Source organism: Notolepis coatsorum, assembly GCF_963971535.1.
Source record: "Notolepis coatsorum genome assembly, chromosome: 19".
NCBI lineage: Eukaryota > Metazoa > Chordata > Actinopteri > Aulopiformes > Paralepididae > Notolepis > Notolepis coatsorum.
In genome coordinates this window covers 93,353,461-93,371,265 of record NC_140183.1, presented here as the reverse complement: position 1 = coordinate 93,371,265, position 17,805 = coordinate 93,353,461, and positions in this window count along the sequence as shown.

Below are 17,805 nucleotides of genomic sequence, written 5' to 3'. Positions count from 1 at the left end.
TGTGCGTGCACACATTCTAAATTCTGTGCTTACGTATGAAAATAGAATACTTTCTAAGAAAAATTTATAAATGAGGGCCCTGGTCCCCAAGCGGGAATCGAACCCTGGACCTTCTTGCTGTGAGGCGACAGTGTTAACCACTACACCACCGTGCCGCCATCATCATCACCATCATTATTTATTTATTCGTACATGGAATTACCACAGTCCAACAGTACATATTAATATAATCCAGCAAATCCCATGGCCGAAAGGAACAGGAAGAAGAAAAATTCGTATATATACCTGCCCCTACACACATACAGCACACCGATAGACTTATTGCGTAAAACCAAACAGAATGTACCCATTTAGCAAAAATGGAAACATCAACACAACTAAATTAAATCAACATACTGTAAATAAACCAATTTTGTGTATCTATCAGTCAAACTACATATTTAGGTTCATTCATTTATACACACATGTATCTATACATTTATATAATGTATTATTATATATTATACTTCTATTTACTATATAATTTTATAATTGTTATTGTATTATAATTAGTGCTGTCAGGCGATTAAAATTTTTAATCTAATTAATTACAGGTTTTGTAATTAATTAATCTAATTAATCGCATTTTAATCGCATATTTATATTTCATATTCATATAAATATTTAAAATTCAAGGACATTACATTATTGTAGCAGGTGACTGATCAATTAAATACACCAAGAAGAATGCTTTAGAAATCAATTTTATTAAATAAATAAAATGAAAACATACCTCTCAATAAGGTAACATTTGTTGCTGATACAGCTAACAGTTTACACTAAGCTACAGTATCCTCAAATCAGGGTCTACTGCAGGGTCTACTGCAGGATCTAGTGCAGGGTCTACTACAGGGTCTACTGTATGCATGACATCTATTCCTCAGCTTGTTTACATTGTCTGAGTGTAAGGCTGCCCTCTTCTTTTGGACTATGTGACCTGCAAGTGAAGAATGCTTTAGAAATCAATTCTATTAAATTGAATAAATAAATAAATAAAATGAATGAAAACATACCTCTCAATAAGGTAACATTTGTTGCCGATACAGCCAAACAGTTTACACTAAGCTACAGTATCCTCAAAAATCAGGGTCTAGTGCAGGGTTTACTACAGGGTCTACTGTATGCATGACATCTATTCCTTGAGCCAATTGCTAAGACAAACAAGCTTCAGCTTGTTTACATTGTCTGTGTGTAAGGCTGCCCTCTTCTTTTGGACTATGTGACCTGCAAGTGAAGAATGCTTTAGAAATCAATTTTATTAAATTGAATAAAATAAAATGAATGAAAACATACCTCTCAATAAGGTAACATTTGTTGCTGATACAGCCAATAACAGTTTACACTAAGCTACAGTATCCTCAAAAATCAAAACAGCCCACAGCAAGCTAGTGTCTGGGGGCATGACTACAGGGTCTAGTACAGTGTCTACTACAGTGTCTGGGGGCATGACTACAGGGTCTAGTACAGTGTCTACTACAGTGTCTGGGGGCATGACTACAGGGTCTAGTACAGTGTCTACTACAGTGTCTGGGGGCATGACTACAGGGTCTACTACAGTGTCTGGGGGCATGACTACAGGGTCTACTACAGTTTCTGGGGGCATGACTACAGGGTCTACTACAGTGTCTGGGGGCATGACTACAGGGTCTAGTACAGTGTCTGGGGGCATGACTACAGGGTCTACTACAGTTTCTGGGGGCATGACTACAGGGTCTAGTACAGTACGACCTGGAATAGTTTAGGGAATAACAGCAATGATACTTTAATGATTATATACTGGACACACTAGGGGGGGGTTAATCCGGTCGCTTGTAAGCCGACAGGAGTAGGAGGGGGGGGGGGGGGTAGAATCCGGCTGCCTCATCCGGCCAAGGGTATCCCAGGTGAACCCACTGTAGTGCCGTTCAATGCGCCGGCGATCCTTGGACCACAGATGAAAGCAGGTGGACTCTTTGTGGGCCGGCGTCATCCGGTCCACGGAGGAGAGACGTGAAGCGACCTCGTCTTGCAGAGCGTCTCCTCACCTTGCGTCCTCTCCAGGGGGGGGGGGTTCCAACACACGGCAGTGTCGGGGGTCTTTATCCATGGAATAATCAAAGTATACAAAGCATAATCCGTGCCTGGGAAGGCGGGCTGTCGTCGGCAGAATAATCCGGTATACAGGTCCACTCGCTCGTCGGCTCTGGGGCTCCTCGGGTGCAGCTTCACGTGGGGTCAACCACCCTGGATAAGCAGCCAGTTCTCTGCCCGAAACGATGGGGTACTGACTACGGTAGTATTCTCACCGCACGAAGCACTATATATTAACAGACTATTATTAGCTTAATAGACTACGTCCAACTCGACGATATAGTGCCAAATATGACTATTCAAATATTAATATACTGACTACAGGGTCTAGTACAGTGTCTACTACAGTGTCTGGGGGCATGACTACAGGGTCTACTACAGTGTCTGGGGGCATGACTACAGGGTCTAGTACAGTGTCTGGGGGCATGACTACAGGGTCTAGTACAGTGTCTGGGGGCATGACTACAGGGTCTAGGGGCATGACTACAGGGTCTAGTACAGTGTCTACTACAGTGTCTGGGGGCATGACTACAGGGTCTAGTACAGTGTCTACTACAGTGTCTGGGGGCATGACTACAGGGTCTAGTACAGTGTCTACTACAGTGTCTGGGGGCATGACTACAGGGTCTAGTACAGTGTCTACTACAGTGTCTGGGGGCATGACTACAGGGTCTAGTACAGTGTCTGGGGGCATGACTACAGGGTCTACTACAGTGTCTGGGGGCATGACTACAGGGTCTAGTACAGTGTCTGGGGGCATGACTACAGGGTCTAGTACAGTGTCTGGGGGCATGACTACAGGGTCTAGTACAGTGTCTGGGGGCATGGTCTACTACAGTGTCTGGGGGCATGACTACAGGGTCTACTACAGTGTCTGGGGGCATGACTACAGGGTCTACTACAGTGTCTGGGGGCATGACTACAGGGTCTACTACAGTTTCTGGGGGCATGACTACAGGGTCTACTACAGGGTCTGGGGCATGACTGCAGGGTCTAGTGCAGGGTCTAGTGCAGGGTCTACTGTATGCATGACAAATCTATTCCTTGAGCCAATTGCTAAGACAAACAAGCTTGTTTACATTGTCTGAGAGTAAGGCTGCCCTCTTCTTTTGGACTATGTGACCTGCAAGTGAAAATAGCCTCTCACATGGCACAGAGGTAGCAGGAGTAGCCAGATATTTGCGAGCAAGAGGAGACAGCTGTCCATAGGCTTTTGCGTGAGCTGCCCACCACTCCAGTGGACAGTCATTCATTCCGATGCTGGGCTCAGCTTTGTAGAGGTCTAATTGTCCTGACAGTACCCTGACTTCATCTGAATCAGAGTCTGAAGACAGCAGGAGGAGGGTCCTCTTCGCTGGTGGCTCGTCCTCTGTGGCTTGTGGAGCAGCTTTGTCTGCTTCTGGTCCTGGCAGCATCTCTTTAAGCCAGGTCCACACCTAATAAGAGGGACAATTAATTAGTTGCATAGGACTTTTCATGACAGCCTAAGGACTTAACACTGGTCTTCTCATTCACACACACACCTCATCCCTCTCGTCCTTTGGTACGCTCTTCAAGTCCTTGAATCGCGGGTCGAGGGCTGTAGCCAGCTTCAGCCATCTGTTGTTGAGGGTCGCTTTGCGTGCGTCCAGGTCCTTCGTGAAGCTGGCCTTGAACTTTACCATGTAGCCCGGATCCTCCTCGTTGAGGTCCATGATGCGGTTTAGGTGGCAGAGTGCGGGGAGCACCACAGAGCATGAGACGTAGGTTTCCCCTCCAAGGAGCTCAGTCACATACCTGCAGTGAAACAAGAGAGCGAGAGAGAAAGAGGTGAAGGTGTGTGTATGAGAGGGAGATAGGTGTGTGTATGGGGGAGAGAGGGGGGGTGAGGTGTGTGTATGGGAGAGAGATAGGTGTGTGTATGGGGGAGAGAGGGGGGGGGTGAGGTGTGTGTATGGGAGAGAGAGGGGTGAGGTGTGTGTATGGGGGAGAGAGGGGGGGGGTGAGGTGTGTGTATGGGAGAGAGATATGTGTGTGTATGGGGGAGAGAGGGGGGGGTGAGGTGTGTGTATGGGAGAGATAGGTGTGTGTATGGGGGAGAGAGGGGGGGGGTGAGGTGTGTGTATGGGAGAGAGATAGGTGTGTGTATGGGGGAGAGAGGGGGGGTGAGGTGTGTGTATGGGAGAGATAGGTGTGTGTATGGGGGAGAGAGGGGGGGGTGAGGTGTGTGTATGGGAGAGAGATAGGTGTGTGTATGGGGGAGATTGGGGGGTGAGGTGTGTGTATGGGAGAGAGAGAGTGGGGTGTGAGGTGTGTGTATGGGGGAGAGAGAGAGAGGAGGGGGGTGTATGGGGGGAGAGAGAGAGGGAGAGACACTTACCTGCAGGGCTCAAGTACAAGCTCCAGCTTCTTCAGTTTGTCACACTCTGTGGGGGTCAGCATGGACAGCTTGTGGTTCTGTTGGGCCAAAGTGGCAGTCACAGCCTCCTGGTTCCTCAGGTACCGTGAGATCATGGCCAGTGTCGAATTCCACCTTCCAATTCAATAAAATAACTATTAGTCCCACTGGGGGTTGTTAATGCAGCATGATGCAATTGTACAGAATACAAAGAAATAAACACACACACACACTAAATTTACCCTAAGCATACAACAGGTAGTTAAACAGTCTCACCTTGTGGATACATCTTGTATCATGGGCTCTTTTGCTTGTCCGAGGGCAGTCTGCTGCTGCTGCAGTTCTTCTGTACTGGCAGGGCTGTGCTTGAAGTGGCCTACAATCTTGCGGCACTTTGCCAGGGTGGTGTCAAGGCTTCTGTCCTCAAGGGAGACTGTGATGGTTCTTTGCAGCACGTGTGCAGCACATGGCATGTGCTGGAACGGCATATAGCGCGCTGCTGCTATCATATTACGGGCGGAATCAGTCCCAATAGATGTGACTTTATCTTTTATATTCCACTCCTCTATTACGGTGTTGAACTGTTCAGCACACGCATCGGCGAAATGGCGGCCCACAGTTTTGGTCACCGTTAATGCAAATGATTGCAGTTTCCACTCAGTATCGATCAAGTGCACTGTGACACCCAAATAATTATGATTGCCCACCGACGTCCAGTGATCACCCGTTAGGGCCATTGGGCCAGCCCGTGCCAACACTTCTTCCCTCGCCTCCCTCTCTGTGTCATACATGTTGTGGATCCTTTTCATCACTGTAGCTCTCGAGGGTAGCTTGTAATTTGGGTCAGACGACGCTATTCGAAATGACTCCGCTAAACCCTTATCTTCCACTATAGCTATTGGCCTACAATATTTTGCTATCCACTTCGCGACGCTGTTGGTTAGTTTGTCTGTGGTGGATTTACTCAACCGTTTGCCTAACGGTAATTCTCCAAGAGTGGTTTGACGAAGCGTGCGAGTTGCTCTGGAGCTAACGTTAGCTACACTGGAGCTGCTCGAACAACTTGCCTGGACATGTTTAGCGTTCATGTGATACGTTAGACTAGAGCAGCTTCGGTGATACGCAAATTCTTTTTGACATAAGCTACATATTACAATGGTCTTGTTTACTGTCCCATCTATATTCTTTTTGAAATTGAACTTGCCGTTCATAGGTCCCAGGAGTATCGCCTCGGGTGATGCTGACATCTTGTTCCAGCTGAGCTAATTCCTTTGTGTGTTTGTTTTGTTTGATAGACGACGCATGTGTGAAGTGACGATCAAGTAGGCTACGGGTCATTCAATGGGCCAAGTTTAATACGCCCAACTCAAGCGTGGATTTCAAAATAAAAGCGCACCGATTTGCCACTTGTCTAAAGTAAATATAGGTCGGCTGTAATTAATTTTGCGTCAATTTTCATAACGCGATAATTTGCTGTGTAATTAATTAATCTAATTAACGCGATAAACTGACAGCCCTAATTATAATATAACTAAATCATACTATTTATACTACACCACATTGGTATACAGTATTATACAATATTCGTATATATTATTATTCTATGTTACGCTGCTATATACTATATTACTATACTCATACTAGCCTATACTGCAATTGTGCCGCCCATGGATGCACGACGAGGACTCAGAGTTCTTTAATTACAGATATAATAATAATAATAATAATAATAATAATAATAATAATAATAATAATAATAATAATAATAATAATAATAATAATAATAATAATAATAATAATAATAATAATAATAATAATAATAATAATAATAATAATAATAATAATAACTTTATTTGTATAGCACTTTTCATACAGAGGTTGCAGTTCAAAGTGCTTCACAACAGTAAAAAATACAGGCATAAGCGGGCATAAAAAAGATAGACAGGTAGCAAAGTATGGCAAATCACAGTGTTTCACATTAGTATCTAGTGTTTCTAGTGTCAGGACAGCTGAAACCATCACGGTCAGGACAGACAGCTGAAACCATCACAGTCAGGACAGCTGAAACCATCACAGTCAGGAAAGACAGCTGAAACCATCACAGTCAGGACAGCTGAAACCATCACAGTCAGGCCAGACAGCTGAAACCATCCAGCATCTTTTCAGTTGGTATGATGTTCCAAAACTGAGTGGCTCAGCCTCTGACTGCAAAACAGGTTGACTGAAGGAGCTGGACCTAAACGGCACAGTACAGTCCCCTAAGGTCATGTCTAAGGTCATGTGATGACTTTCTAAGGTCACGTGATGACTTTCTAAGGTCACGTGATGACTTTCTAAGGTCATGTGATGACTTTCTAAGGTCACGTGATGACTTTATAAGGTCATGTGATGTCTAAGGTCACAGGAAAAGTCCTCTCCACTCTGGATGGACTACAGGAAGAGAAGGTCAAGGAGATGATGACTATTCTGGGATGTTCGTGCTTGTTTTTGCTTCATCTAAAGTGCTGTCTCTCCAGGAATCTCTGGGGAGCCTCTGGCCTGCTGCTGCAGGATCTAGCATCGCAATAGGCTCTCCGCTTACAGTTTTCAGTAACACAAATAATAAAAATAGTTTAAAATGATTCAGTTTAAAAATAGTCAAAAAATTATAAAATAGAACGGACATAAAAAATACAGGCATGAGCGAGCATAGCAAGGTATGGTAAAGCACAGTGTTTCACATTAGGATCTAGCATCCTAATAGGCTCTCTATTCAGTAATACAAATAATCACAGTGTTTCACATTTGGATCTAGCAAATAATAAAAATAGTTTAAAATGATTCAGTTTAAAAATAGTCATCAGTAAGAAGTAAAAAGTGTGATAACCGACACATGAATTTGATAGGCAGTGTATAAGAGTAGGCAGGGTAAGAATAGTGCAGGTAAGTACAAGTTGTGTCAGGATATCCCTGATGTTTCCTCTTGCCACTAGGTGGTAGCAGATATCTATCAGTGAAATGCTTGAGGAAAGTGATTTAAAGTCTTTTAAAGATGTCTAGCGAGTTGGCTTCTCTCATGTTTTGGGGTAGTTTGTTCCATAGTTTTGGGGCATAGTTGATAACGGCTGCATTACCGATCCTCTTTTGACTGCTTCTGGGAGCCTCTAGTAGTCCAGCAGCTGATGATCGCAGTGTTCTTGCTGGTGTGTAATTTATTAGAGTGTTGGCGATGTAGCTAGGTCCCTGTCCATTTAGAGCTTTGTATGTAAGGAGAAGTTTCAAGTTCAAGTTTCTTTAATAGTTGTCATACAGAAGTACAGAATACTTTTATACAAAATGCTTCTTACTGTTACGCTCCAGAGACTGTGCTAGACAAGATAAGTATGAAATAAAATAAAGTAGCATGTAAAAAGAAGTAAAAATAGAGGTCACAGTGTTCAGTATAGACATATGTACAATGTTCGATGCAGACTAGAAGTAACTGAGTTACCATACAATATACAATATACTATGCAATATACTAATATACAATACTATATAGTGCAAAGCAGAAATGGGATGAGGTACAATTTAGGTACAATTTACAGTAAGGTGTACGAGTTGTAGTGCAAATCCTTTACCAATAAATATAAAGTGTGTTTAGGTGATCTAAAGTGTGGAGAGTGGGTGCTGCAGTGTGTTGTTTGTTTAAAGTGAGTGTGTGCGTGTGGATGTGTGTGCTGTGTGCATTTGATGGTTGTTGCATAGTGTTTATTGTTCGTTGAGCAGCCTGATGGCCTGGGGATAGAAGCTTCTTCTGAGTCTTTCTGTGCTCGCCTTGAGACTCCGGTATCGCTTGCCTGACCGCAGCAGTTCAAAGAGGCAGTTGTTCGGGTGGCTGGAGTCCTTGATGATTCTCTTAGCCTTGCCCCTGCACCGCTTGTTGTAAATGTTCTGGAGGGTGGGAAGCCCCCCTCCAATTGTGCGTTCCGCTGAACGTGTCACTCTTTGTAGTCTGCTTCGGTCTTGTGCAGTGCTATTCCCAAAATCAGGAGGTGATGTTGCCAGTCAGGATGCTCTCCATTGTACATGAGTAGAAGTTCTTAAGGATCTTCTGACTGACTTGGAACTTCCTTAGGCGCCTGAAGAAGGTGCCTTCTTCACAACACTGTCAATGTGTGTGGTCCATGTCAAGTCCTTGGATATGTGGGCTCCGAGGTACTTGAAACTGTTCACTCTCTCAACCGGTGCCCCGTCGATGCTGAGGGGGCTGTAGTCCTTGACCCCCGACCTCCTAAAGTCCACAATTATCTCCTTTGTTTTGCTGACGTTCAGGGAGAGTATGTTCTCCTGGCACCATCCCGCCAGGACCTTGACCTCTTCCAGGTAGGCCCTCTCGTCGTTTGCAGAGATCAGGCCCACCACTACTGTGTCGTCAGCAAATTTGATGATTGTGTTGTTGCTCCGCTGAGCCACACAGTCATGTGTGTACAGGGAGTAGAGGAGGGGACTCAGAACACAGCCCTGTGCGGCCCCTATGTTGAGGGTGATGGATGAGGAGGTGCAGTTGCCTGCTCTCACCACCTGGGGGTCTGCCCATCAGGAAGTCCAAGACCCACTGGCAGAGGTCATAGTTCAAGCCCAGGTCCCTGAGCTTGGCTAGGAGTTTGGAGGGGACTATGGTATTGAATGCTGAGCTGTAGTCGATGAATAGCATTCTCACATAGTTCCCCTGCCTCTTGTCCAGGTGTGATGCTGCTGTGTGCAGCACATGGGCTATGGCGTCCTCCGTGGACCTGTTGGGGCGGTATGCAAATTGCAGGGTGTCCAGGTTGATGGGGAAGGAGGAACAGATGTAGCCCTTCACTAGCTTCTCAAAGCACTTCATGGCTATGGAGGTGAAAGCTACAGGGCGGTAGTCGTTGAGGCAAGTGGGCGTAGATTCTTTGGGTACAGGGATGATGGTGGACTTCTTCAAACAGGTGGGGATGACAGCCTGTTCTAAGGACAGGTTAAATATGTCAGTGAATACCGGGGCCAGTTGGTCGGCACAGACTTTTAGGACGCGGCCGGGGATACCGTCCGGTCCTGCTGCCTTCCTGATATTCACTTTCTTAAAGGTCCTCCTCACCTCATGTTCTGTTATTCTGAACACTGAATCTCCATCAGCAGCACCCCCCCCCCCCTCCATTGCGGTGGTTTGTAGGCTGGTGTTGTTATTCACCGCCTCAAACCTCGCATAGAAGGTATTGAGATCATTTGCTAAGGAGATGTCACTGTTCAGCTTGAGGGAGGTGCCTTTGTAATCTGTCATCGTTCTGAGGCCCTGCCACATGCCTCTAGGACCTTAGAAGGACCTTAAAGTCAATTCTAAATGTTACAGGAAGCTAGTGTAAAGCAGCTAAGACTGGACTAATGTGCTCTCTCCTTTTGGTTCTAGTTAGCAGTCGGGCTGCAGAGTTTTGGATTAGCTGAAGCCTCTCTGTGGTTTTCTTAGGGAGACCTGTGAAAAGTGCATTACAGGAGTAGTCTAACCGGCTAGATATGAATGCATGAATTAGCTTCTCAGCATCGTTCTGATTAATAAATGGTCGTACTTTTGCTATATTTTCTGAGATGGAAGAACGATGTTTTCGTCACTTTGCTAATATGAGAATTGAAGTTCAGTTCTGAATCTATGATAACCCTGAGACTAGTGACCTCAGATTTGATCCAAGGGGTTAGTCCCCCCAGGTTCTTTATTAATGTTTCTTTTTTAGTTTTGGAGCCGATAATTAGAATTTCAGTTTTGTTCTCGTTTAGTTTCAGGAAGTTCTTACTCATCCATTTATTTATTGCCAGTAAGCAGTCTGTAATGGAGCTAATCGCTGTATCATTTGGTTCAGCAGATATGTACAGTTGTGTATCATCTGCATAGCTATGGAAATCTACATTATGTTCTCTGATGATATGTTCTGAGAAACCGACATGGTTTTCAAGACGATCGATTAGAATATCGTGATCGATTGTATCAAATGCTGCACTGAGATCTAGCAGGATAAGGATGGAGATCTTATTCTCGTCAGAGTTTAGTCTGAGGTCACTGATTATTTTGGTGAGGGCAGTTTCAGTGCTATGATATTTTCTGAATCCCGACTGAAATTCTTCTAAGATGCTGTTTATTGATGCAAAGTCTTGAAACAGGCTAGCTGGAGCTAGTTAGCATCATAGCATCACGTTCATCACCACCGTAGAACACTTTGGCCTGCTTGCAGCTCAATGGGAGGGGGTTATCTTCAAAACTCTAGTATTTTAGTCTTTTAGCTTTGACAAATAAAGTGCATAAATCTGCTGCGCTGTCTTCTCCTACATATCTGGGCACGTTCTGCCAGATGTGATCAAACTACGTCAAGTCAGAGCGTGAGACAGGAAGTGATACGTCACATGAGATAAAATGAAATATAAAAATAAACATGTGCCCTCTATAGGCGACAGCTGCATTTACAGCAATGCTATGCTATGTTATCCTGTTATGCTAAACTGCAATATTATACTAAACTGTGCTATACTGTCTATTTATCTTTTCTTTGTACAACATTTTGAAATGAAATATATTAGTAGAACTCTTTTCATCATTTCCCAATCCAAACATCAAACAAAAACAACAACTGTAAACAAAGCATTGTGCCATGTTCTTATTTTGGCCAGAGGTTCTTGTTCACATTTACATTTAGTAATTTAGCTGAAACGCTTTAATCCAAAGTGATTTATAGGTTCTGTACGACAAGTTGGCAGGAAGGGCACAACTCTGAGTAACAATGTTTGTAACTGAGGGGTTACAAAACCCTGACTGTATTAAAGATTGTGATAGATTAAACCACTACTACATATTATTATTATTACTTGCCAGACAGTACAGTTATTATGGCAGACACTCAAATAGACGGCACGGTGACAAAGAGATATCATTTACAGTATTTTATTATTATGCAGAGATACAACTGATAATTACTGGGTCGCTCTTTTATGGCGAATGATATCAGAAAGTCAGAGTAGCAAAGTCAGTGGGAATGAACAATTCCTAGGCTAAGTATACTAGACCGGAACGCTGCATGGCGTGGGCTGGCAATATAGTGGGGGCAAACGAGGGTATAGCTGGAGACTGGGGGTTCCTCCATAGAGTTGTAAGCTCCAGAGGGTTGAAGAATAGGCAGATACTCCAGCTGGTCACTTGAAGAAAGGGGCTCTCATACGGATCCAATCCTTGTAATCCAAGTGCTCGTTAGCAGGGTAATAGCTATTAATCCAGTGCCCGACAGCAGTGATGATAGCTAGCCAGCTTCGTCCTTGAAGCTAGCCCGATACAAATCTTCAGGGTAGTTAAATCCAAACGACAATGGTATTAACGATGCTCTTCTCCACGGTACTACGTTTCCACAAGTCACTATAATCCACCAATAATGGTTCTACAATATCAAGGTCGTATCTAAGGAGCTACTAATTATCCGTAACGATACACCGCTGTAGGTTCCACTGCTCACAAGTCCAATAGTTCGGCTGCTAGGTTCACCTCGTGTTCTGCTACTAATTACATTAAGTCCACACACACTTGCTAAGGTTCACGCTTCACTCTACTACTAGACGAACGCCGAACGAACTGCATTAGATTCACACTGGGTTAACTGTAATGACGAACTCTTCACTTCACGTTTGGTTAGGTCGAACTGCTGCTACTTCTCTAAGGACGAACTGCTGCTGCGTGCGCCGTCCACAATATATACTTAGAGGGCTTTCTAGGGCGCAACCGAATCTCTTGTCCGGAATCAATGCGCTGCCCAAGGGCATGTCTCGACTTGTCCGAACTCGTCTTTGAACTTGTCTGAGGGGCGCGATTGTTGGCGCCGTGGGCGTCAAGGGCATTATCCAATGAGGAAAACGAATAATGCTATGATTCAAACGGAGGCTTAAAGGGATATAGCTTATGTAACTGAGGGGTACAATTCCCTGACTGTATTAAATAAGTATGGTATCATTAAACCACTACTGTCTTATGTACATTACTACTGGCCATACAGTACACAGGTATATCAGATGAACACTTCCACAATGACACGGTTCCACACAAATCTGGGTTATAATAATATTTATTAGCAGCAATGATAGTATATTACAATACTTTACGTAGAGTCGCGCTTATAAGGCGAAGAATGTGCGTGAGTAAATCAATAACGTAAGTCCATTATCATATTACGCAGGAGATAATGAATACCACCTGTATCTTAGGAATTATATCTATGGTACACTAGTAGGGCAGCGGGAGATACTGGTAGGGTCCCTCCGGTTGTAGGCCAGCAAGGGGAGAGGATTTGTCGGTAGTAGAGTCTGGGTCAACGAAGAATAGGGAGACTCCAAGTACAGGAGACGGTGCAATAATCTCTTGATCCGCAGACGAATAACAGCTATTCTCCGGCATGCAGCTCCGCATGGAAGAAAGCTAGCCAGCCTCAGGCTTCTTAGAGGCGGGCTCGACGTTGCTCCTCACAGGGTAAATCCCACACAATTGTGGGTGTAGACGATTCTCCGCTCCATCAGTTACAGGACCAAAGCAAATATAATCCAGCCGAAAAGGGCTATGTAGTCGTCGGGTAGGTTATCCAGTGTACATGTCCACATGGTCCTCGTCTAGGGCTCCTCGGGTGAAGGCGCCAGGGTAAGCTGCCCAGCCTGGATAAGCACACTAGCTGGTACGAGGAAACGTTGGTGATGCTGGTCACGGTAGAACGGTAGCCGCACGATACACTATACATAAATAGACTATTACTGAATTAATAGAATAGGTCGAACTCGACGGTACAGCGTTAAACTCTGATACTTCAGCTATCAATTCGCACGCGGTCTCAATGCTCTATTTTGGGGCCAAACAGGCCTTACTTCACCGCACGTTGTATCGTGGGTGAGGCTTCACTTGGATAGGTTAACTAACTTCTGTATTCACCTGCGCCGTATTTATACGTTAGGTGAACAAACTAGTACCAGCCTTATTCCTGTCTCGTATTCTTGCGCAGAGCCGTTCATGTCCAGGCATGTCTTTGGCGGTGACTTTGAACTAGACCTTGGGGGTATGGCAGTGGCGCCTAAGGGACCGCTGTCCAATAGGAGAACGAAATATTATGGTCTGTACTAGGTAAAGGGATATTCCGTGTATATGTACAAGGAATACACAAGGGATATCAAAACGATATACAAATAATATGCAATATATATCAATTAGTAAATATATATATTCGGTTTAATCTGATCCTTCGTAACAGCTTATATATATAAATAATATACAAGTTATATAAAACAATAAAATGTAGATTCTCAGTGTTAATCTGGCCCTTCACAACAGCCGCCTCCTAATTAGTCCGCACCTAATTAGTAAATAAATGGGCACAGATTAATATTAGTGTCCAGTCAACTTCTCCATACTTCCTTGTGAGGAGTTGGAACAATCTACAAAGTCAGGGGGTCATAGTCGTCATCAGGGGTGTCAGGGATCTCCGGCAGCTCTATCAATTTAGCCACAGGTCGGGTGTAAGTCCGCCCTTGGACGATGACTTCTGCCGCTCTGACCTTCCCATCGGCACCAGTAATCACTCTGCTCACGCGGCCGGCCAGCCACGTAGCTCGGGGTAGTGACTGGTCTATTATCATGACGACTGTGTCCACCTTCAGGTTGTCCCTGTCCTTTACCCATTTCTGACGGGCTGGAAGGGATGGTAGGTAGCGTAGGAGGAAGCGGGCCCAAGACTGGTCGATCTGTGCTTGGTTGTGTCTCCACATCCTCCGTCCGTTCCTGTCGTCCTGTCTGTACACCGTCTGAGGAAGGGCCGTCCCATCAAGAGGTAGTTTGGGGTGATGGGTTCGAGGTCAGCTACATCGCTTGGAGCGTAGCTGAGGGGGGTGGAGTTCGGAACTCCCTCTTCTTGAGCCCACGGTTCTCTCACAGGCATCTTCGTCCGCTTCAATAGTGGGGTTGCGTGTCTGAACACTCCGTCGACCTTGACTCTCATAGTCCTTTGATCTAGTAGAGCGATGGCGTACTTGTCCTCTTTGGGCTGAACCATCTTGCATTCGGTCTTGAATGGCATCGCGTCTAATGTCCATAGCCTCTCAACGGGCAGGTCCGTAGAGGGGGCCCTGGAGCGTCCATCCCAGTCGGGTCTTAACCGCGGCTGGGCATCCTTTAGGTCCGATGTGGGCCGCCTTGGTTGGGACAATGAGGTCCGCGTGGTCGGAGCCAATGAGTAGGGTCGGCGTAGCTCCGCTGATGAGCGGTATGGGCAGTAGGCGTAGGTGGTCGTACTTCTCCATCAGCTGTGGGATGGGGTAGTCGTAGCTTGACAGACCTATGTCGTAGCTCATGAGCGCCTTGTTGATGCTGTACCGCTTCTCAGGGTGGTCGATCGCTGCTATGGTGAACGAGACATTTTCACCCTTTATTGTCTTTAAGTCTCGACTAATGGTACGGAGGGTCATCGTCTCCTCTGGGCCCCGCAGGTCCAACTGGGTCGCGGCGGAGGCGAGGAGGAGTGTCTTCTCCGACCCGTCATCGAGGACGGCGTAGGTGTCGAGTACCTTGTCTCCGTGGCTGAGGAGTACTCGTACCACCTTGATGAGCACTCTGGGGCTCCCACTATACGCAGGGTCGATGTGGAGCACTTCTGTTGGTGAGTTGCCTTGTAGGGCTAATCTCCGCTTGGGGGCCTCGCACAGTGATTCGCGGTAAGTGGCGTCTGGGGGGTCAGCCTCAATCCACTGATCCATTTCGGCGATGGTCAGTCCCTGGAACGCGTCGCACTGTGCCAGCCAGTGTCCTCTGTTGCAGTAATAACATGCGATCTTCCATTCCTCTTTGGCGGGGGGGTTGTGACTCTTCTGTGTCAGATAGATATTCCATTCCTCTGTGGCGGGGGCGTTGTGACTCGTCTGTGGTGACACCGACTCGGCCTGGTACGCGTAGCACCGTGACTCCCAGTGTCCGCTGCGGCAGTCAGTACACCAGGGGGGGGGGTCAAGACTGGTCTGTGGTGACACCGACTCAGCCTGGTACATCACCGTGATGGGCCTACTTTGGTTTCCTGGTGGGCGTTTATTGCTCTCGTGCAGTACTTCCAGGTGGGCGCCGTCACACTTGCCACACCGCTTCTTAAGGCGGCATTCTGCTGCCATGTGGCCGCGCGCGCAGCGGCGGTTATCCTTAAGCCACTGACTTATTTCGGCTGTAGTCAGTCCTTTGAAGGCGTCGCACTGTGACAGCCAGTGCTCACTGTCGCAGTACTGACAGGCAGCCTTCCATTTCTCCTTGGCGTGTGGGTTGTGACTCGTCTGCCGTGACACCACCTCGGCCTGGTGCATCATGGTGACGGGCCTGCCGTTGTCTTTAAACCTTCTCGTCCATCTTTAGGGTTAGAGCCACCCCACGCGAAGGTGTCGATTCGTAGGCTGCTGATCTCTCGGGCTAAGAAGTCAGCAAGGTCTATGAGTGATTGTGTTACGACCCTGGCTCAAGGCCCGCAACCTATGTGCAAAACCGACACCAAAACCTGTGTATTAACTCAAGTGCTACTATATTAAGGAATTACTAGTGTAAGCTAAAAGGATAAGGACTGGAAGAACGTGACAATCTATCTGGTAACCCACACTCTTCTAAACACAGACCCTGCATGTGTGTGTGCCTGGCTGGTTTTAAACCTCCCAGCAGGTAACCAATCAGCACTAATTAACTAAGTGGCAGCCCTCACCTACATGCCCCGTGACACAGAGTGATCAGGCCTCTAGTACATAACACCTCCCCCACCAAACTGGTTGCCCAAGAGGCAACCACTACACAACAACTCATAGACAAAACAAAAAAACAACTGTGACCCCTTAGTTGTCAGGGCCACTACCACAACAGTGATAACGGGTACCACAAACACCGGTACTATGATCGTGAGAGGGCGTCTGCTAGCACGTTGTCCCTCCCACGAATGTGGCGAATATCCAAGTTATACGCCTGGAGGAACAAACTCCATCGCATCAAACGATGGTTCGAGTTCACCATGCTGCGAAGAAAAACCAAAGGGTTATGGTCTGTATACACAACAAGGGGTAAACTGGAGGATCCAACGTAAACATCAAAATGGTTCAAGGCAAGAACCAAAGCGAGCGCCTCCTTCTCTATAGTAGAGTAGTGCAGTTGATGCCTGTCAAACTTTTTAGAAAAGTAGCACACTGGGTGCTCCACCTCTAATGCATCCTCTTGCAGGAGGACGGCTCCAGCACCGAGGTCACTAGCATCCACTGCCAACTTGAATGGCAGATGAAAATCGGGAGCTGACAGAACGGGAGCGCTAATCAGAATACCCTTGATGCTCTCAAAAGACTGTTGACAAGTCTCAGTCCACACGAAAGGTACCTTAGGACTGAGCAGATTGGTCAAAGGGGCAACAACAGAAGCAAAGTTCCTACAGAAACTCCTATAGTACCCTGCCATACCTAGGAAGCGCTTTAACTCCCGCCTGGTGATGGGAGCAGGGAAGCCCACTATAGCCTCCACCTTAGCTGTAATGGGGCACACATGCCCACGTCCAACCACCTTACCCAGGTAGGTAACCGTGGCCTGTCCAAATTCACATTTCGCAAGGTTAACTGTCAAGTTAGCATCACCCAACCGCTTGAACACTTCCGCCAGATGCTCCACATGTTGTGACCAAGAGGAACTGTGGATAACCAGGTCATCCAGATATGCCTCACAGAACGCTACTCCGGCCAGGACCTTGTTCACTAGCCGCTGAAACATCGCTGGGGCATTTCGCATGCCAAAGGCCATCACTGTATACTGGCAGAAACTCTCTGGTGTGACAAAAGCGGATATCTCACGTGCTCGCGGAGTAAGCGGAACCTGCCAGTATCCCTTCAGCAAATCCAATTTACTTACAAAGGCTGCTGAACCCACCCGATCGATACAGTCGTCCATCCGAGGAAGAGGGTACGAGTCCGGCTTGGTTACTGCATTAACTTTACGGAAGTCAGTACAGAACCGATGAGTGCAGTCTGGCTTATCAACAAGCAGGCAGGGGGAGCTCCACGCACTAGAGCTGGGCTCCGCAATGCCATGTCTCACCATATAGTCTACTTCCTTACTCAAGATCCGTCGTTTTTCCGGATTCACCCTGTAGGCATGTTGCTTAATTGGCCCTGCACTACCAACATCAATGTCGTGCTCGAGTACATTAGTACGACTAGGGACATCAGAAAACAAACGTGTATGCTGTCTAAGTAGGCGCACCACATCCGCACGCTCAGGAAGTGGCAAGTACGACAGGTGTGAGTCCAAGTCACCTAGTATCTGGGTG